General features: G+C 52.6%; 1 protein-coding gene across 1 annotated transcript in view; it reads left to right on the top strand.

Moving 5' to 3' along the window:
- Window positions 1–22,284, top strand: part of LOC128266873 (serine-rich adhesin for platelets-like) — a 106,414-nt gene that overhangs the window by 25,179 nt on the left and 58,951 nt on the right. The gene's annotated exons all lie outside the window — the stretch shown is intronic.

Genomic DNA, 22,284 nt, shown 5'->3' on the forward strand with positions numbered 1-22,284 from the left:
CGCTCTACCCGAGCCAGGTATGATACTGGTATTTTGATGCCCATAAAAGGAGCACCCAAGAACGCGCGACCCAACGACAGCGCGAAGCGCAGATTTAACCATCCGGAACCATTGAATCTTCATGCGTCCTGTATCTGTTCTTTGGCCCGAGCTACTATCCTCCCCAGGGACACGCCAAGGACGTTCCGGGCGACTGAGCAAGAACTCTTGGGCAAGGAACTGAGTTAACCCTACGTTCGGCTGCCCAAGCGGAAGGATGCACGCGTCAAGAGCTGCCTGTTTGGGTCGTCGTCGGGTTGCCCGCGGGGATCCTCTCTGTGATGGAAAGCAAACAGTTGCCCCAACGCACGCCCGCACGGTGTGGGTTAATGAAACGAAAATGTAATTTAAAATCATTTAAACTCGGCACCCGGTCCCGTTCCAAAGATCGATCCGAAATTCGGTCCGAACAGGTGCCCCGATCCTTAAGACGGATGGAAGTTCTTTAAAAACGATAGCATTTTCCGGCTCGGGCCCTTAAATCGTGGCAGATTTAAAGCCGAATTTGTTAATTGCTCCATGCGCCCGAAAAAAAAAACCGCCCGAGCACCCCGAAATAAGTCATCGCCGTCGCCGGTAATCCAGATAAATCGTGGCGACCGTGCCCCAAAATTTTTAATTTAAGATGTTTTGTGCGCCAAGTTTTTGTGTGTTTCATTAGAAAATTTAATTTGGCCCCGTGCCAAAAAAGCTATTACCCGATCGCGCAGCGCACGAAATTCGCGCCTTCGGTGGCGCTTTCTGGCGGGGCCCACAAAAAGGGTCCACAAATTATGACGGGCTCCGTCAGTGGCACCATCTGGCCCTTTTTTTGGTTTTGTCCTTTTCCGGGACCCCAAACGATGACGCGCAGCAGGCGCGCGAATTAGGTGGCCCTTTGCAAGCGCTTTGGCACCACAGCGAGGTCCGTCGCGCCTTTGTCACTCTGGGGGTCGGGTCGTTAGAGGGCTTCGCCTTGTGTCCGGCAGTCCGGGCCGGCCGGCCGGCGAGTGAGTGTAATTTACAATTTGAGCTCATCAATAATTGGCATAAATAATTCCTTGTTACTTTGTGCCGTTCCACGGAAAAATGGGCCTGGCACAGGGAGGGATCGTGGGGGGACAACCGCGAGGTGGGTTACGAAGCTGTGAAGGACAGACGAAGCAGTCTGGACCTGGAAAGCAGACTCGGGCCAATTTCTAGGGCCGCGCTCGCCCCGAGGTCTGCTGTTTTGGGGGCCGCCAAGCGTAATTCCGCTCCTTCCGGTGCTGTCTCGATTCGTATGCCCTCTCTCTCCCTCTGTCTCGTGTCTTCTTTGTCTCGTGCTTTTTATGCGACCCCATGCGGGGCTCAGGGTCGGAACTGCACCAGACAGATAGATAGAAATCAATGCACCCTTTTGGGCCGGTCAACGCAACGAGTGCCGGAAGGGACGGGGGGGGGCCGAGTGGGAAAGGGGAAACGGGTCACCAGACGGCCCCCAGAACCGGCCACCAGACCGGACTGGGCCCGGGGATGGCAAGCGGGCATGATCATCATCGACAAATGCATTCGCAGTTGGCTCGGGAGACAACGTGAAACATAATTGCATTAAAACAACAACGGCGGGCGCGGGCCAATGCACGGCACAGCATAAAACCGAACAGCACGGGGAAGCGGCAAAAAACGCAGCATGCACATCGTCGACGCCGCTGGCACACAGAAGAAAGGAGAGAACACAACAAAAGGCCCCGGCCCCGGGCCCAATCTCGATAAGTCAGAATAAGACGTGGAATGCTGGCGCGGATCAGCGAGCAAGGGGGAAAAATGCGAAAATAAATAAAAAACAAAAAGGGGGCCAGACGGACGGACCTTCGACGGGTGGCCAAATGGGGAGCGAAGGGAGTCAGCCCGTCATCCCGAGGGGGCCGCTGCCGCGTGGGGAACGGAACGGACGGAGTGTGCCCCTTCTAATGGCCCCCCTATACGTTCGATAGTTTGTCTCCGTACAGTGGCGGCCACCGAGGAGGCGACAGTGGCACGTCCTTGATGAGTTTGCAGTTTGAGTTCATCAATTAAATTCTATTGTTTGATGTTTCGAATGTTTAAATTCTTAAACTTCAAATTTTCTAATTTTTTTAAGTCCATTTCTTTAACAACTTTATGCATGCTTGGATTGGTGGTTTTGACACGATAAGATGGAGTTTCTTTCAAGATTTTCCTTATGATTTATTCGAGTCCTCATTTTGGTCCTCAAAGTCATTTTTTTTTTGATTTATCAAAACTAAATAGTATTTATTTAAAACTTTAAATTTTAATGACTTCCTAGACTTAATTTGACTAAAGTTTGTTTCCTGAAACAACCTCTTCCTGTCAAAACCTCTGAACAGGGCTCTGCGCCGCTGTCACCGTTGGACGACCAAGGTTCATATATGACAACATTACAAAGGACTTTGCAGTTTTCTTCTGTCTAATTAGAGACGAATGTTAAGCTATTGCAGCTCAAAGTCTTTATAATCATAAAGAAACCAACAAACATCTTTCTAATTATTGCGGTCTATATAATACGAGGGATGTTCAAAAAGTAATGATAATTTTGCATTTACGCGGGTTACATATGTCCGATTTTTTTGTGGCGATAAGTTACTACACATGTCAGTGATTTATGGTGAACAGTTCGGCCATTTTGAGTAATCGGTCAATTTTTGACAGCTGTTTAGCTTGGACAAGATTTGGCTCATCTTCGATGCCGGAAATCGAACATACGTAGCCCGCGAAAATGCAAAATTATCATTACTTTTTGAACATACCTCGTACTTCGTTCGCCATGGAGTAGAGCCTCGATCCCAACAAGGACCCCTGATTTTTTTAGGCAGCCACTGTACCCCCCGATGCACCGAATGCAACAGCCGCAGCCAAAGACAATGAGAAAGAATGCTCCCAAGAACCTCGTCTCTCTCTCTGTCTCTTTCTCCCTTCTCACACGGGCGTCTGGGCGGACGATCTCGGAAATAGTGTTACATTGTACGACCCTCAGATCCTCCCGCGAAAGGGCCACTTTCTGTTTGCTTTGCTCGGTGGCCGCGAGCGCGCGCTAATGCAACCGCACACCGGTAGACACTATCTCCGGCCCGTATAGAGTTGCTGCTCAACATGGAGCAGCACAACAAACAGCAACAACAGTAAAAAAAAACTGGGCAACGCGTTGCGACAGCTCGGGCAGTGTCCTCGCCTCGGGTGGAACGCCGGTGCACCGACAAGTGCACGGTGCAATTTATGCACCCGGCTAACGATGGGACGGTGAAAATAATGGTATCGATATTACGGCCAACAGCACGACGCTGGCTGGTTGGCTGGCACTGGGAGATAAAAACCGACCCCGGGACGCACCAGACGGCGGCCCAGACCGAGGAGGAGGCCAAGGAGCGCTCCGCAGCAGACGGTGCGTCCCCGTGCGGACGGCGGTGTGTTGCATTAATCGGTGGATAATTTTGAGACCGGATGCGCGTCCCGCTGCCTGGCTGCCGCGATGATTTATAAACGGAACGGGTGCCCTAATTGCAGCGCCATTTGGCCCGCCGTTTTACGCCAAACTCACACCGGGGTGGCTACCAGTTTTCGATTCGTTTAGAAGACATTCGGCTACTTTTTTGTTTGCTTAAAAGAGCGATAAACTTGTAGACTCTTTTAGTACAGGAAGCGAGCCCGGTTTCTAGTGCGGGAACCGGGCTTCGGCGGGAACTTGAAACCGCACCATGGGTTCTTGGCAACCACAGTTGAGTCATCCGGTTGAGTCCGGTTCGGGTAGTCAGGCAAATTACCGACAATTTAGTGGCGGCCCGTGTAAGCTGACGCCCAGCGTCCCTCGCAAGTGCAACGCTTCCCCCGCGCGGAATGGCCAAGACCTCGAATGCAACAGCCGAGTGCGTCGCCGGGAGGTCATTTCCTTTTGCCGGGGTATTCCGATGTCACCGGCGGGTCTCTCTGTGTCTAGACGCAAATCAGCAATTTTCACCGCGGCCCGGGAAATGAGTCACCCCGAGGGGGGTCGGGCTCACCATTCGTTCGCTGCATTCCGGCGAATGTTCCGGCGACGGGCCGTGGCGCCGGATGTGACGAGCGCAACGATAAACGAGTCGAAAAATGATTGAAACTTGCCGTAAGTGCCGGCACAGGTCCGCAGCATCTTGCCGAAGCCGGACGACCCGGCACACGCGGAACCGGAAGCCGCTCTGAGCGCTTCCCGAGGATGGAACAAAACGAAACACATCGTTTATTGAATGCCAGCCAGCCAGCCGTTGGAAGGTTGGACTCCGGTGCACCGATGCAACGCACCCGGTGGCCATCGCCGAAACCGGGGCAGACCGAAAAATTTTATGGAAAATATATAAACCGCTGCGGCGTCGGGTCGGTGCCAGCGAGACGTGTTAATATTTCATGAACGTTGCCCGCTGTGTCTGGCGAAGCTCCGAAGACTCCCGATCCCCGTGCCCCGAGTGCCAGTCGATGAACGGAACCGCTTTCCGATACACTTGATGGCAGTATTTTATCGACGCTTTTGCGAACCCTTTTATCGATGCACCAAGTTTATATCAATAATGGAGGTATTTATTCGGGATTTGGGAACGTCCTTTGTTTATTTTATGCCCAAAATCGCGAGATTCTTCCTGTGTTAGTCAAACCAAGGAAGTTTTTTCATTTTTATTATTGCTCAATTTTTCTAACGAAATGGCGAATAAATTGGGAATTTAGTACACCTCGGTCGCTCGGGTCGCCAGCGACCCGTCTGACCCCGGCGCGAGCCCTCGAGGCGAGGTCAGATAATCGACACGGCACAGAATGGCGCTCCGTCCGTCCGCCAGCATAGCCAGCCATCCCCCCGGTGGCCATCGGCGACTTGCGGCGCGACTTCCTTTCGGCGATTGCTATTCTTCGCGACTAATTGCATTAAATATCAATTTTCTATCTGTCTGCACTGACGGCGGCGGCGATGGCGGTCCCGGGCCGGGGGCACCGGAGTTTTATTCCGGGCTCGACATACCGTGATTGGATACCGGTCGCCGGCGGCCCGGCCGGTATTCTTGGGCCCGGGTCGAGATGATGGGAGTCCGAGCAAAAAACGACGACGGAAACAGGACCTCCGGCGGGAGAGTATCGGCCTAAAGAGCGGCAGAATGTGAACGGCGATGATACAACCGAAACAAGACAACGGTGGCTTCCCGGCTCGAAGGCAGCGCATGCAAATGGCGTGGCGCGATACAGAGTGTGGAATGTCAGAACTGTAATGTAATCGCATAAAAGTTAACGACTGGAAATATGCGCCGCACTGCGGAGCGGCGCGAACGAGAACTTTTAGCTTATCATTGTCGCCGTCAGCGTCTTAGCTTTCAATGGCCAAAAGTCTTATTGTTATTATTGTACTACTTTCTGTAACTAATTAGTGGAGGAACAGATTAGAAGCCAAAATTAGGGCGATTAGCTGTTAGATTCAACGCGATTTCGTCAACCAAGAATATCAACCGAAACACGACTGATTTGATGTGAACGAAACGAACCGTATAGAAATATATTGAGTTGTATTTCTTAAAAAATATGAAGAAGATAGTTTTAAGCGCCTCGAATAGGTTATTTTTACCATTTCTAATGAGACGCTCTCTGGCCGAACATCGTTGATGGGAGGCTAGATTGTGAAGATTCCCTTGGCATAAAATCGATTGCTAATAAGAAAATCTACTAAATTGAATTTCAATCCTAAATTTAAAATAGCTCAAGACTGTTCAGGAACAGTATCCCAAGATTTGTTTTATATCTGTTGAAACAAAAGAGCATCTCTTAAATTTTGTTTAAACATAATCGAATTCTCTTTCAAAGGGATGCATAACGAGAAAAGCAACTGATTTCAACATCATTGAGATTTTGGCCCATTCCTGGGAATCTTCTCTGCTCCAACTTTAAACCGAGATCTTAACGGTTCTTAATTTCTTTTAACCAAAAGAAATCCTATTTCGGAGAGAAAGCGTTTGCGTCTCGTGAGGAAAACAGTTCCACGACACTTCATAAAACCCCATTCCGTTCAACACTTACTTCTGTCCTTATTGTGTTTAAATGCATTTAAATAGAATGGTTTAATGGCAATAAAATCTACGCCAAACACTGCTCAATGTATAAAATGTATAGAACTTCTCCCAATCTACCAGTCAGGATGGTCTATTTCCTCACTTGTACCTTTATTTTGTTATGTAGCATAGCTCAAACCCACCCAACGACCCGCGGTCGGACGGGGGCCGGACAGATAAATTAATGGTTCGCACACTCGTTCACACTCCGATCATTAAACTGCGCTGCTCATTAGGCATCGACGACCGCCATCGGCGGCGGCCGGGGTCGGGAACACGGGAGGCTGACGCCGAGTCCTTCCCACACCTTCCCGGGCCCCCGATTATGGTTATGCTATTTAGCGAAAATATTTCATTTTCGCCGCTCGATTAGGAAGACGACGCGTGTGCAACAAACGATCGCGAATCACGCGGAAGCTACTTTGTTGCAGCGACTGCAGTAGCGATCCGGGCATCCCGCGGGATCCCGGGAGAGGCCCAGACAGGGCCGGCCGGTTAATGCGTGATTCATGTGGCCCGGCACGGAAGGGCTCGCAATAAATCTCAGGCAGCCCACCGCCCAGACAGCCCGCCAACCAGCCAGCCAGCCAGATGGAACAGCTAGCTAAACGATGGCTTTTACTTACTCCCGGTCGTTGTATTTGCGGTGCAGGCCACGGGGAGAAAGGGAGAGGGGAGAAAAAACACACACACCCCATCAGACATAACAAACCATCATCATCGTCCGGTTTCATCGACTGCATCGTCCGGTGCTGGCCGGCTGGCGAGAATTGTTTTGCTACTTTGCGCAAGAGCGGCTTCGGCGCAGCTATTTGCATTCTGCTGGCGGGGCCACTTTCCCAGAGAACTGGGCCGTTCTTCGGCCCAGACCTCGAGGCACCGGAGAAGCCGACCGGCGCGTTATTTGGTCTACACACTAACCCCCAGGCCGCGGTCCTCGATGCTACTTAGTTTGGTCCTCGTTAGACGATGTTTTGACTCCGGTCCCCGGTCCGGCCCAGATTGCGAAGAAATGGTGAACAACCAAACCCTGGCGAGCGCTGGGAGCGTAACAGGTGCGCCAAAGTTTTCGGTCCAATTTGTCGTCCGATTGAGCAACGCACGGATTCGTGCGGAACCACTGGAGATGGTCCATTTGCATTCCCACGCGCATCCCCGAACCGCATAAACGGAGAGTTCAAAGAAAGTTCTTCGCGTCCCGTCTGTGTCCCAGTTTTCGGGGCTGCAGAATGGCATTCCCGGAACCGGCCGGCGTCACGCGTGGAATCCGCTGACTGGGCTGCGACACCGAGCGCCCATCATTTGGTCGTGTTTTTTTTTTTTTTGGTGGACGCAAATCAATTTGTGCACCCTCGCGACGACTTCGTCCGCACGGTGTCCACCTGATCCTCCGTTCCGGGGGGGATTCCGAGAATGGACCCAGCCAGCAGTTCACCCTGCGTTCGCCGAATTCGAATCGAACTTGGCGTGAGCCGAGATCGCGGATCATGACGCGTAATCGTGTTACACACGCCCGATGATTGGCAGGACATTGGGCTTCGTGGTCTTCGAATCTTCGAATTCCTTTCTGTTGTGTGCCGTTTTTTTTTTTCTTTTCCGGCTCCGGTTTTGGTCCGGTCCGGTTGTATCTTATTACAATTCGAGTGTCGAACGCAGCATCGGTGCGATGACGTTGACCCGCCGAGTCCCGGTGGCGGTGGCGACGGCGGCGGCGGCAAGTGACGCTTCCGTCTCAGGTTTCACTCGCACCTCGAGGTGTCCATTTCCTGTCACGATTGCGAATTATGGCGAACACAAAAACCCGAGCCCCGATCCCCGAGACGTCTTTGTGCGTCGCGCGTATGAAATATCTTCGACTCTGTTTACTTCACCTCACAGACAGAGGGGCCCCGGGGGGCGGTGGTGGGCCAGACGGCGACGTCCGTGATAACGTTGTGGTCGGGGTGGGTCTGCGGGGGGAGGTGCGCGCATTTTGGGATGGCTGTTTTCTTTGTGACCTCAATCGCTGTGCGAAAGTGCATCTCGTGATGCATCGCAATTGCAGCCGACGGCGACGACGACGACGACGCCGTCGCTATCTTATCCGTTCACTGACCTGGCCCCACCCCACGGGGAGGGGTTAGCACCGGAACGGGGACACCCCCGGGAAGAAATCGTGAGACGCTCCGACACTCGACAGATAATCCGGGCCCGCGCCCGTCACAGTCTCGCCTCGCGTGTGCGCACCTCGCGTGGTTTATGGGCCATCCGGTGTGAAACATGAGCCCCCGTGGGGTGGTGGACGGGAAACGGGTGGTGAAATGGCCACTCCGGCACACAAACTGCAACGAGGTCAGCACTTTTTGTGGCCGCCCCATCGACGGTCGGCATGATTCATGGCGGCGGTAGAATCGCGGCCGGTGGCGAGTTTCCGGCCGCACCGGCCCGTGATTCATGGGGTCCGGCTTATCTCGGGCTTTGTTAGGAAGAGGCCGCGATCCGGGCTCGCGGGTTTTATGTGCAACACTCACACCGCTCTAATCTGCTACTAGTGAGAGGTCCGCATTTGGACCTAGCTTTGAGTGACAGCTACACACAAAACATAGATGATGAATTCGCTGTAAAAGCTAACTCAGACTTTCAAACCACAATCCGGGAGCCTCCGGCTGCTTGACGGCGGAGGCCATTAACCGATAGGGCGTTTTTTGTAATCAAAGCATAAGACTTAAGCCGATGCTTTTATCGATGAATTGAAGGGCTTAGTAGATGAAAGTAAGAGTCATGTCCCGGTTCTTTAAGGTACTTTACGTGAATAAAGTTCCCTTAAAGTGGCCCATTTTTAATGCATGGGCGTGACTTGCCATGGCCTATGGCTCATTTTTTAATATTTTTGAATTACTTTTTTTCTTTATTTTACATATCTTTTTGAATACTTATTTAACATTGAAAGATTTTTGTAAAACTTCGTTTGGCATTTTGACGTTGTAACGAATTTTTAATTTGGCGTGCACTTTCTGCCACGCCATCTTCGATTCCTATGCGCAAAATGAACTACTCAAGACCAAACGCTTACTTTGATCATATTTAATCACAACGTGATCTTTTCTACGTAGCGTGAGAGGCTCCGACTATTGCTTCGCTCTCCGTACTTTGCTTTGTTTATGCCACGCCGTCAGTGTTGCTCTATTGTAGAGGTACGTTAATGTAAGCCTTCGTTGGGTTATGAAGCAAGTAATGAGCATATCAAGGTATTTTTTTAAATTAAGCAACTAACCGACAATCAACCGAAATAAGCGGAAAGTTAATGGAAGTAGAATGCCTAACTAACTGATTGCGGCTGTCATTTCATGCACTCAAACTTCCCTAGCAAGCCCCCAAAATCTCAACCTAATTCAATTTCGGCAACCCCAGAACCCGCTCCCGTGAAGCTGGCGATGGAATTTCTTCACTGCACGATGCACGTCAAACTCAGGCCATTTGCCAGTTCAGCTAGTTTCGACATCGGCGTCGACGTCGCGCGGATAAAGATAATCTCACCACCACCGGCTTCGCATTAACGTGACTTCCCGCGAATTATTAATTCATCATCCAGCTCGTTAGGATTCCATTTCGACTTTCGGCTTCGAAGCTCGCGTCCCGTGGCGGCGGCACAGTGCGCAGGGATTTATTTAACTCAATTCCCACCGACTCGATTCCCGTTCCGGAGTGAGACAGTTTCGAAAACAACGCCTCGAAATTTACTTGCCCCCACCTCCCCTGGCTTGAAGGTCCCCGGGGCGCCGCTAGTGTCTAGTGATGCCCGCCGGAAGCTTCTGGCGCGCAAGACTTTTGACTTGGCAGCTTGGCGAAATTTAATAATAAGCAAAAGAAACGGAATGTACGGCGTGGCGCGCCATTGCCGAAGGTAATAGAATAATAAATTGTTCATCGTTCTATTTCTGCGCCCGGCGAATGAATTGTTGTACGTCTGCGGCGATGTCTGCCGGTGCCGCCGCGGTGCCACTGTCTAGCGGCCACCGGCACCGTCCCTGTCCCGTGGAAGCATCAAGCACAGCTCCAAAGGACGACACCGGTGAACGGGTTGCCGGCAACGGAAGACCAAAGACATATGTCAGTGTATCCTTTGGTCGGGCCGGGCAGCCCGCGAAGGAAACAATCGTCCCGACAGAGTCCCGAGTCAGCGCGCGCCCCGAGCGCCCGGGAATGGGTGTCCCACGGTGCACAGACATTACTTTTTCATCCATTTATTTATGCTGCACGCCGAAGGAGCAACTCCACCGGCACTCTGTCTGCGCGCGTGTGCCCGCGTGTGTGTGTGGTGGCGAATCCGTGGAGCACCGTGGACTTACCGGGTGGGTTCCAAAAAATACATAAAGAACTAATGCCAGGCCAGGGCCAGACCAGACCGGGCCCCGTGCCGTGGTATTGTCATCGGACCCTGGGAGGAGCACCGGGCACATGGTGCGGTATTTGGAGATTTTTGTCAATTGCTCAGACTCACTTACGGTTTCCGCGGACCGCGCCGCGGTGGGTCGGAAGTGCCTTCAAGTGTGCCGTCGCCTCCAGCTCAACGTTGCTGGTTCCGCGCAATAAAAAGCTCGCCAGCCACTACCGCCGACCGGGAGAGTTTCTAATCATAAAAGATCCTGGAGTTGGAAGTGTCCCGTGGCGCTCATCAGTGCCCGTGCACGGGCCAGGACTCGTCTAGACCAAGAAACTGCCACCGGGATTTCCGGCTGTAAATGTGTAGTTTGGAAGGATGCGCCCGGCGTGTGTCCGTTTCGCCATCGACGGCACGTGCAGCGATTGCAGCGCTAATGGTAGCCCAACAGCAGGGACAGAGACAGAGCTTTGAATATGATTGCTCTGGGCACATTTTACATAATACCTGTGCACGTGACTTGTCTGGTCGCTTTGCACATGATTGACGGAATCGACGGGATACGTGCATTTGTCATGCAAAACGGTTGCAGCGCTTGGTGGGCGAACAATGTGATTTATCGCAATTCGCAGGACCTGTGTTACTTCGAAGCCACCGAAAGCATGGCTCAGCTTTTTATGGGTCGTATAAAATTTGCCCGCCCGACCGATGATTGCCAAATGTCCGATGCTATTGAGCTACAGAGTCCGGTTGCGGGTTTTGGGGGCAAAAACCCCTCGACTAACATAGATTTTGAAACAAACCCAAATACGAAACGCAATCCCAATGCGTATCGCATGCACAAAACTGGGACCCACCCCGTCCATGAATTGGTAATGAAATTAATTTAATTGCCCAACATAACAAGAAATTTATTACAAACTTTTGACTCGCTCGGACCGCTGCAGTTTTTGGGGTCTACAGAAAAAGAAGGACCTTTCCCAGGCCGGCCCGGAACGGTTTGTTGTCGAGTTTTACGATCAACTTTTCAACGTTCCCGCATTCAAACCACGAGAACCCCGTTACGGGCGCAGTCCGCAACTTATGATTTCCGCGGGTCGGGAGTCCTTCATTGTTTTTCCTGGACCGGCGAGCTATCGGAGAGGTATCGTAAAATATCCGAAACATTGAATTTATAATTCAGCGTCCCATAAAAAGTAATATCGGAAACTGAAAACCCAATAAAATCGCCTCCATCAGCCGAACTTTCAACCGTAGCCGGGAAGCGAATCGCGTAATCTTGGCCCGGTGGACCACCCGGTGAACCCTGGCGGGGGTCTAGGCGCACCCCACGGGGTCCACCCGGACCGGATTTCCCGGGCGCAGGGGGGGAAGAAATTCAATGCACATTTTCAAATCGAACTTTATCCCGCGTTTTGCAGCCCGGGCCATGTCCGTAAAATGGATGACCGTAACTTTGGTATAATCTTAACGGGCGGACTCATGAAGCAGCGCAGGTCATGTGGCGAGAGTTAAATAATCCCATTCGATTTTACGACAGGCGACATGTCGTCGTCGGCGTCGTCGCCATCGTCGGCGGTGGACTTTGAGTCGAACTTTTCACCGGGCGTTCGGGCGCACCACAGGAAATCAAACCGAACGTCAAACGAGTTTCTAGCAGACCAGGATCACGACCGTTGCGCCACGGTGCATCCGTCGCGCGCAATGGTCGGATGCGAAATCGAAAACGGTGCAGCACTCCGCACGAACGGGCATGCAGATGGTGGTGATGCTGCACCGCAGTGGCCGCCGTTTCGGGGTTCCTCATAATCGGTTTCGATAAAATGCCATCAAAATCGATCGAGAGGCCGTCGACAGTTCGGACGGACTGCAGCAAAAAAAAACGAACGAGGAACGAATGAACTGAACTTTGCAGACGTAAATGGCAAATGCGGGGTGGGGATCGGGGTGGGAACTGTGGTCGATCGGTTTCGCGAACCGCGGAACGAACCGGGGCGGCCCCGGGAATGCAAAATCTCGTGAATCTCGAATCACGAAAACCATTAGGGCAGCGCGCATCGTTTAGCGTTCCAGGTTCGCGGACCAATTGGGCTTTCGGTCCCGCTGGCCCGGCTGGGGCTGCTTTTGGGAACCGGGAGGATTATGGTACATGGGTTCAAAAGTCCGAAAGATCTTTTAATAGCTGCAAGAAAACAGAAAGTGCCCTCCAAAATTATTAACCCATAATACTTCCCAGTCGACGTGTGTCTCTTTGGAGGACGCTCTGCGGGTTCCAACTCCAACGGGTTCTTCTCATTCTCATTTAACTAAGGCAGTTCCAAATAGTTCTCTAAATCTGCTGGAATTTCCACATAAATTTCGCGCTAACTGTCCGACATCTACTTGCCAGCTTACGGACTTATCGACCCATGTGATAAATGCAGGTGGAAACGGTGTACCCGGCGCTCCATCAAGAACCGTATCTTCTCGTCCGAGAACACCGATTACATCGCTAAAAGCAGCCGCCAGCCCGCCTCCGGAAGGCTTGCGAAAAAAGCTAAAGCACCAGAATCGGCCGGGGCTCGATTATGAAGATGCTTGAGATGTGGCCGAAGGCATAAACGATCCACCAAGGCAAGGCAAGAAACCCCCTTCGACTACGGGGCTCCCCGGGACCACCATTCCTGGGGATGGTATCGAAATTAAAAGTAAATATTGAAATGCGAACTGCGACCGGCAATAACACTAATGATACGGAAACCCCGGCTCCGGCATCCCGGGATGGATTGATCGGGGAATTTGGCCGCCTGGCGGATTTTGCATACCTTCCGACCCTACCGCGAACTCCCGGGCCACAAGCCCCACCGAGCATGCCGATTGGCTTCTCGATAAACGACTCGAAGGAATTAAATCTCGTCGTCGTCGTCGTCTGCGTCGTCTGCGCGTCGTCTGCGTCCGCTGCTGTCGGTGAAACTTTCCGCCGTTTCGTTCCGTTCGGTGGAAAAAAGTTTCTTATAAGTGCATTTTAATATTTGATACCGCCAGGCACTAACTATGACAGTAATCGGAATTTATCGTACATTGTCGGATCCGGCATGCGAAGCCGTCGTCGTCGTCGTCCTCGTCCTGTTCGAGGACCATTATTTGGAATCATTTCGGATTGTTCGCGTACATTCCAATTATTGGACATTTTCGTCGAGGCAGCGCCATAATCCGGCATGCGAAAGCGATTGGACGGACGGACGGACCGCCGGACAGGCGAGCGGAGGTTTTGGGCGCGCGCGCTCTCCAGCTTTTATGTTCACAATATGGTGGCGGCGTTAATGTGACACACCGACCAACGCCAGGCGAGGCCAGTTCCGCCGCGATGATGGCTCGAATGGTCTCGAACGCCAAAGTACTTACGGTTCCAGCGTAAGTACCGGTGCAGGCGGCCCGGTAAGTGCGGCATTAATTTGACGGTGGGAGGGGCCCAAAATTCGTGGCCACATCGAAGCCACGGACGATGCACTTAACATCTTGCGCCGGTACTTCTTTTCGGTCCGCAGTTTTGGGCCGCGGTGTATGTCTCGGCTGGTCATGGCGCTTTATTGAAACACGGCTGTCAGTTTGAGGCACGGTTGAGGCCCGGCCCAGTCGTCAGTTGTGGGTTTTATTTCTTTTAAATAGCGAATTTGGACGGTGTGCCCTTCGGGCAAGACAAAAGAGACACTTTTATTGAGGTGCTTTTACATGGAGTGCTGTTACGCGGGGTGTAATGCATTTCAATCTGGAAGAGAATGTTCAACTGACTAACATGGTAACGTCACAGACATGGGTATTTCTCCCTAAAAGCAGTTTTTTGAGCCCATTGACTGTAGATAACGGCACATACCCTGGCGACTTGACGGCTGCTGATAAGTCAGTGTTTAAGGTGTATTAAATTATCGTATTTGGTGTTCTTTTCTACATACCTTGTTAATGATCTACAATTTACTGAGGAATGTGTAGACTTTGAGAGAACTGTGCGAGATTTCTACTATAGCGAGGTCCACTATTCTGATAAAACTGAAAACTTCTATCCATACCATTTGACGTTATTGCCACCGAACACAGTCGGCTCTGGAACATGGTGAAGCTGACGCAGAAATGGTCAGCTCGTCAAGCGTAATCTAGTCTTCATAGGGGCGACCACCTAAACCCGTTTCACCCGGATTAAACGAACTAAACCTTCGACAAGAAAACGTAACTTTTGTAGCCCCGTTTCGTGCCAGTGGCCACTAAAATCGTAAACCGTACGCCGGGCCCGGGTCCATCGCTCATTAAGCCGCGATTTAACGTCCACTAAATGGCTGCTGGTCGAAAATGATCTCGCCATAAAGTCTTATCAGGAGTAGTTTAGTAGCGAGAGCGAGCGACTAAGTGCAGTGTCCCGGGAACCAAGCCAACAAACCTTCAACGCCCGACCTGCAACGACCTCGCAGATGGACACTAAAAATGGTGCGATGCCCGGCGTCCTTGCTCCAGGCCGCATCCAGGCTGCTGCAATTTGTAATCCTCTCCGCGCATACAGCGCGGATATGTGCGCTGTGGCCTTTCCATTTCAACTGTCAATTACTATCGATATTCGGATATCGCCACCGGTAAGTCCGTAGTCCGTTTTATCTCCCCGCCACCGTGGCAAGCAACAGTCGCGACGCGATGGGGAGAGGTCCTTTGTGCCAACCGGCCAGCCAGCCGGCAGCGATAAGACAAACCAACGATCCTAACGACGATCGGCCACGAATGTGTCGTGTCGTGGCACCGTCGGGGAAAATTACGCTCCGGGTTTTTGACGTTAACGAGGTTCAAATTTTCGCCATCCACCAGCGTGTCCAATCGACCCGCAACATCATCGCCGTCTCGCAACCGTTTACGGAGTGCCGTGTTGACACTCGTATGTCCTTCGCTGCCATCATTATCTCTACGATCTACGATCCCGACGGTGCGGCTGGCTGGCTGACTGGCTGGCTCGGGGGATAAAGAATCCTAGCGTATCGGTTCGTCCCCGCTAGCTATAGTTTGGCATATTTCACTCCATTTCTTTGCCTGTTTCGGCAGACTTCAGTCTTACCTTGGGCGGTGGAACTTTTTGACGATCCGCAAAACTCGGGCGTGTGTGTCTCGAGCGGGTGGTCGACTCGTTACAGTCGCAGCTTGTTACGGTGGCGATGATGCCGGGGATTTGAAACATGAATGCGCCGGCACCACTCGGAAAGACACTTTTATTGGTAAATTTGTTTTCGCTTTCGACGGCCCCGGCATCCGGCATCTAGTGGATGCTGTCATTCGCCTAACGATGATGCCCTTCCGAAGGTCTGCTGCGGAGGATGATGATGGCCGGGGAGCTTGGGCACGTTCGGCAGTGACAAGATTGCTGAGTACTCGCACGGTACGAATCAGAAGACGGCACGTAATACACCTTACCGAAAGCTCGCCCGTTTCGTTTGACGTGGCGAAACTCGTCCGACAGTTGGCGGAGGAGTCTATCAGGTAACCACTACTGCCTTCGGGCCTCATGTGCCACACCGTTAGCACCGTTGGGGGCTTAGTCGTTTCGCAGGAAAAAAGACTGCTCCTCGTCCCGTCAGACAGGATGTTTTGTGTATTCGAACACTAACACTAACGGGCACCTCGGTTCACGCACCAAGTAAGCGAACGAACCGAAGCATCAGCGTTATTTGATTTTCCAACCATTTTCCACCACCAGCCCGGGCGAGCCGTCAGGCTTTCCCTGGCGTATCTGCGTACACTTTGCTTCTCAATCAGCGCAAACAACATGTCGGCCCGCGGGGAGCCAAGAACACTGACATCTCTTCCCCCGACGGCGGCGGGAGATATTACGATGAAACGGATACGTGTGTGGCTGCCGTGTGATGGGCTCTCGTCCGACCGGATCATCCGTGTTCGGGGAGCAACCCGCCGGCGGGGGTTGTAGGTGAACATTACCCTCATCATCATCACGACCATCGGACGACCACCTTAGGGTGTGCTTCTTTTTTGCTCGAACGAGGGATGATAAGAAGCGAAGATGTAAGGTCGATGAGCAATCATTTTGGGAAGCCTTTGGCGATTAGGACCCACTATCGGTTGTCTTGGCCATGACCTCACCGTCCTTCTAGCCGTCTTTATATGGGGTGGTTATTATGGAGTAACAACGTACTAAGCGCATCTGATACATTTTTGGCCCGTAGTTTACCTCCGACCCTTGGTACGAGAATACCTTCTGAGGCGCTTGGCAAAAGTAACAGGTGGACCAGAAAGGGCCAAACGGAAGAACTATTAATTGCATAACTTTAGGCGTTTTGTCCGGAAAGCTCTGCTCAACGCTGAACCGTTGCCAAGCAACACTTTAGAAGTAAACTTCGATGCCGATAACTTTATTTCTTGAGCCATTTCTAATCTTTGCGACAGATTTCGGATAACCTCCCGTCGCCTGACGGTTCAAGCTCACACACAGTTGCCACGGTAATCTGTGCTCGCATCCGGTCGGATCGGAAATAGAATCGGGCTCATGTATGTGTGCCTCATATCAGCCGAAGAAACAACTGATAAATTATGTTACAGCTAATCGTTTTGTTCCACACGAGCGACCCGACGACTAAGAGATCGACTCGGTGAAGCAGAATTTCGCCTTAATCCGGTTACGCTTGGCCAGTTGATGGCGCTGTGGTAACAAATCTACCCCGACAAGCCCGCCGTCTGGACCACTAAGTAGCCGACGAAGCCGAGGTGATCGGCGATGCCGGGCCGAGGTGATTTAAGCCACGTTTTTGCCTCGGTTTGGTCCGGGTTTTGTTTTCCCGCCGCGGCCATTTTCATCAATCAGTGAGCGTCCAGACAGCAGCCTCGACTCTGCTCTGCCTCAGTGTTCCACTGGAAAAATGGGCAAAGCTTTGGCTCTGGCGGGAAACTCTTTGAAAAACAGAACAGAGCGCGGTGGCCGGCTGCTGCGCGCTGTCCCTTAATGAAGTGAAGTGAAAAGCGTCTGTCTCGGCGATAGAATTACTTTCCAATTTTCAGCTTGAGTGCTGAACCGATTCGGCGGCGGCAAATGGAATTGAAATGAAAGCGGTGGCGGGGCATTTTCCGAGTTTTGGATGCCTTCAATTGATAGGAAAAGCGAAAAGGGCGTCAACGCCAGCGTGTTCCCACCATTCGCCATCCTCCGAAGCCGAAGAAGCTCCGGTGATGCTCTTGCGAATCTTGTTCCGAATTGTTGGGCCATGGTTTTGTTGTGTTTGCGAATCTTTTGAGGTGCCAACCACCGGATTCGGGAGGCGTCTTTTTACCGCTTCACTTGCCAAGCGAAACCTCCAACCATTACAGTTTTTAATCAATTTAATGTGATAATCGTTGCTAAGAGCGGCCAAAGTAATTACAAATTTTACACCCAAGAAAGGTACAATGTTAGCGAATACTCCTTAAAGGTGAAGCTCCATGAACCGAAAGAGACGCCACCGAGCGAGCCACCGAGTAAATCATAATTTCCCGCATCGAACGATGACTTCGGGCGCTATCGGATCCGAAACGGGGGGTGGTATCACGTGACTTACAACCCACACGCACGTACATAGCGTGGCGGCCACCGGATCCTTTCGTCCGACCGACCAGACCGACCACCGATGGCCACCGATTATCCTTTTCGCTCAAATTGGATTTATTTCATGCCCGCCGAGCTGAGCAGACGCGAGCCCCGAGATTGTTGCGCATATCAAACAACGCCGGACCGGTGACCGGGACCCGGCTCACGGGACCGGGTCGTAATGGTGCTTGGGGCGGGACCGGTGCGGGACCATTCCCGGCAAGAAAATGCCGGCATCCGCAGACGCGTACGGAGAGAAGGGCAGCAAATGGTCAGAAATAAGTTATGAAAGCTTTCGCTGACAAATTGAACCACTCCACGTGTCAACGTTCTCGGGATTCGCCACGAACCATCGGAGAGTCGCCGGAGCGTCGGCCGAGCGTAAAGTGAGATGGATGCTAATAAGTGGCTGGTCTGCAGGACTGCGAGTCGGTTTTATGCTACATGCTTCTCTCTATGACTCGTCTAAGCTGATTGAGCAATGGTCGTATGATTTTATTTATTTGAGAAATACCTTAGCTTGAATCTATTGTTTATTGAAGTACCAGTAGGAATGGAGTGCGGAGTCCCCAGTCAGAACCGGAATCAGGAGCCAAGTCCAGCACAATGCCCACAATCTCCAGACAGGTCCTTCGCATTACGCACAGCCATGACCACGTTTGGACCCAGACCCAGCCAGATGGTTGCAATGGGGTGGCCAGGTTTGCTGACCGTTGCACTTTCCATAAAACATCATCAGCACCCGCCGTCCGGTCCGGTCCGGGATGGGATTTTCTCCGCCACCGCAGCCCCATTTTTCTCCCCATCATTAACATGTCCTGCCGTTTGTCTTCGTCCGGAGTCTGCGTGCAGTCTGACACTGCACATGAATGCACCCGTCGTCGTCATCGTCGTCGGTGGTGGCACAAAATGGCCCCATCCACACACACACACACACACATACAGTCAGTAGCTTGGGGCTGGCCGTCGGTAGCAGACCGACTGGAAACGCCACTAATGGTTGCTGCTCTCCGGCCCCGGGAGTTCACAGCGCTGTAATGGGATTACGACTGGCGGCGACGACGCCGGTCCTGCGGCCCTGTGGATGTGGTCTGGCGAGTTCGTGACACCCGCGCCGGATTGTGCCGTTATCGTTCGTCGCACACAAACACGGCCCCTCGCCCCACGGAGTTGTCTGCGTCCTGAAGGAAAGGTCCTAAACCTTTCTCTCCTCTCTCTGTGCCAGAAGTCTGTCGTCGATGACTCCGGCTTCCGGAGGGTTGAGGCCCACACCGGACACCGGAATGCCGGACTGACGGACTGGCCCGGCGGCGGTTAGCTCCATAGCTCCGTAGAGAGTAATCCTTTTTGCCCGAGGGCGCGAGTTGTAATTACATTTCCCATCGCGCGTCACCCAAGTCCACGGCCCCCGAGTGCTCATCTAATGGGTGATTGATTTATTTTAATGCACCCGCGGTCCTTCCTTGGAAACGTGTGATTATGAAGGCCGGAATTTCTGGACGCAACTCCAACGCTTCGGTCCAAGTCCGACGAGACATAAAGCACCCAGTCCAAGGGGGGTTCACGAGCGCGACACCTAACCGTTTACTCCTTTCTAATCCGAATCGACGGTCGGTTCAACACACCATCGGAACGACATTGTATCCCCCGGCCATCGCGGCCGAAACGGAAGGACGGCGGGGCCAGCCTATTGCCCAAACAGCCGATGGCGATTGGTGACAACTTCATTGGAGTTGGTTCTCTGGTTCGAGGTTGGGATTCGAGAGATCGAGATTGGAGATTGTTGTCCGGGTCCGGCCGCTTTTTTTCCCGACCAACCACCGGTCCGGAATCCGGAAAACAAGTGGCCCCGGGGCGACCGAGGTTTCGGACCGGTCCGTGCGAGAATGCACCGCCCGGAGATGCACACACTGCACGCGTGGACTGCCGGGTGAGGGTGTCTGGGCCACGAATTCGGGATGATTAAAAGGGCACGACGACGACGAACGCAGAGCCCTCGGGGCGATCGTTCTTCAGGAAGTGAGCTTGGTGAGAGAGAGAGAGAGACGGCGACGGGATACAAATAAGCTGGACGTGTCCGGCACGTCCGTGTGCATGTTGTGGCCCCGTTCCTCTGCTGCACCGGACTTTTTTTATGCTCCATTGCTCTCGGTTCTTCTCGGTAATCTGCGGCCGTAGTCTGGATGTCTGGCTACTTGCCTACCGGCTACGGGACGACCGGATGGTCCCGGGACTCGGGTTGTTTGTGTGCGGTGTCAGGAAATAACTTGCACACGGACACGGCACACGGAGAACAAAGAAGCCCGGGCGACCCGGACCGCAGTAGGCATTCTGCATTCTGCATCTTTCTGCGCGCCCCGGAGGGCCGGAGATGCTTGCGTTAAAAGCATCCATTAATTAAGTCCTAAGGTAGCGAGCGAGCGCGGATGAGTTCGGTCCGGGATAGTCGGCAGACTCGCGTCTCGGTGTCCCTGCCGCTAGAGGGAGCCATACTATCCCGCGAGACCTCTCGGGGCCAAATAAAACGGTTCGGCCAATGGCCGAATCAGAAAGGGGCAGCGAGTTAATGAAACCGAAATGTGGTGATTGATGATGTTTCAATCATGGCGACCGGCGCGTTCGCCCGGCAAAGGCGTCTTGTGGTCATTACGTTGGTGCGGAGGCCCCTTTCGGATTGCCTTTTTCTTTCGCCTTTTTCCCCGGCTGGAGGGCCAATTTTTCAATTTATTAACTCATTTCGCTCCGTTTCCACTTCTTACGGGTGCTCCTGGTGGCTCCGTCCTTCCACTCCGAGGGCAAGGGCCCCTGCTGGCGGCGTGTGAAGTGGTTCGGCCCTCCGGTCACTCAGGCCGTCGCCTTTTTGACGCGCAATCGCGTCTTCAGATGGTGTCCGAAGACACTCAAGATTCGAGTTCGTCGCCCTTTCGAGGTTCTCGGAGACACCGAAAATTCTGACGTTTCGAGGGTTCCGACTTTGTCCCGATAAACAAATTACTATTTGAGCTGGAACGGTCAACTGGAGTGTTGTAGTGTGGCTTGAAAAAGATTAAAGATGTTTTAGCAAGACCAAAATGGCCGCTCGCAAATACAAACGAAGCAAAAAGCAAAAAGGAGGCAAAGGAGAACCCGCGGGTAAGCGTCGCGACCGGAAAGGAACCAACCGGAGAAGACCAGAACGGTGACCAAAGACCAACACACAAAAAAGCCACAACATGGTGCGAAAAATGACCCCACGGTGTCTTTCGCGACACGCACTCGAAAGAGGGGGGTGACCTGCCGCCGGTCCCTCGACCCTCGAAATCCATCCTTTTGGCCGTTTCAGTGCCGCGAACGCGCAATAACGCGGACCGGTCGCACTTTGGCGCAGCAATAAAACTATCCCGAAATTCAGCGCGGGCCGAAAAAGAAAAGGCCGCGCAAGGCAAGACTGACTGACTTCGCACAAATGGGCAGACGGGATCCGGCGCGGCCGCCGCCTGGACCGAAATCTCTTTTAAGTGCCCGGGCGCGGGCGGGCGCGGCACTTGCGAAAAGTTATGCTTCGCGAAACGAAATTGCGGCCCAGCCCAGGCGAGTGCGATTTTATGTTTGCCGACGCTGTTTTGCCGACAAGCGCACGGACGAACGCGAGAGAATGGAAAGCGAAGACCCCGGCATCGGCATCCCCCGGGTCCCGCGGGGGTTTCAGGGGGCTTTGATGTTTGCCGCCGCCCGATAGCAGCGGCCCCGGCACAGGGCAGCGTCCTGCTCTTCGGGAGGGGGCGCGTCGGGTTGGAATTTTTGGGCCGATCGCCGGCAGCGACACCGAGCGAAAGGAGGACACTCCGGTGCGGTGGTTGAAAAAGTCGCCGTCGGTCGTCATCGTGCTGAAAAAGGGCTTTCGCACGGAGCCCTACGTCTCCTTTGACACACACAGCGACGCAATTGTAATGAGAATTAATGGACCGATAACGGACGAAGTTCCGTTGGTGGCGTGGCAACGTGGATCGCGGGAGAATGGAACTCTTTCAGCAGGATGCCGGGGAAGCGGTCACTAAGATTGAGTTTAGGTGCAAAAGCTAGAACCGGAAAATCAACTCTTTTTGGCGGCGGTGGATTAATGGGAAGTGAGAATGAATTTATGGTGATCTAAAAATGACTAAAACATTTCTTGTCCTCTTGAATTTGTTAATGTTTTTGTTTCTTCTAATATTTTCGGATGCCTTCCACGGTTCCGAAATCCTGATTAG

The sequence above is a fragment of the Anopheles cruzii genome, chromosome 2 (genome assembly GCF_943734635.1).
Source record: "Anopheles cruzii chromosome 2, idAnoCruzAS_RS32_06, whole genome shotgun sequence".
Lineage (NCBI taxonomy): Eukaryota > Metazoa > Arthropoda > Insecta > Diptera > Culicidae > Anopheles > Anopheles cruzii.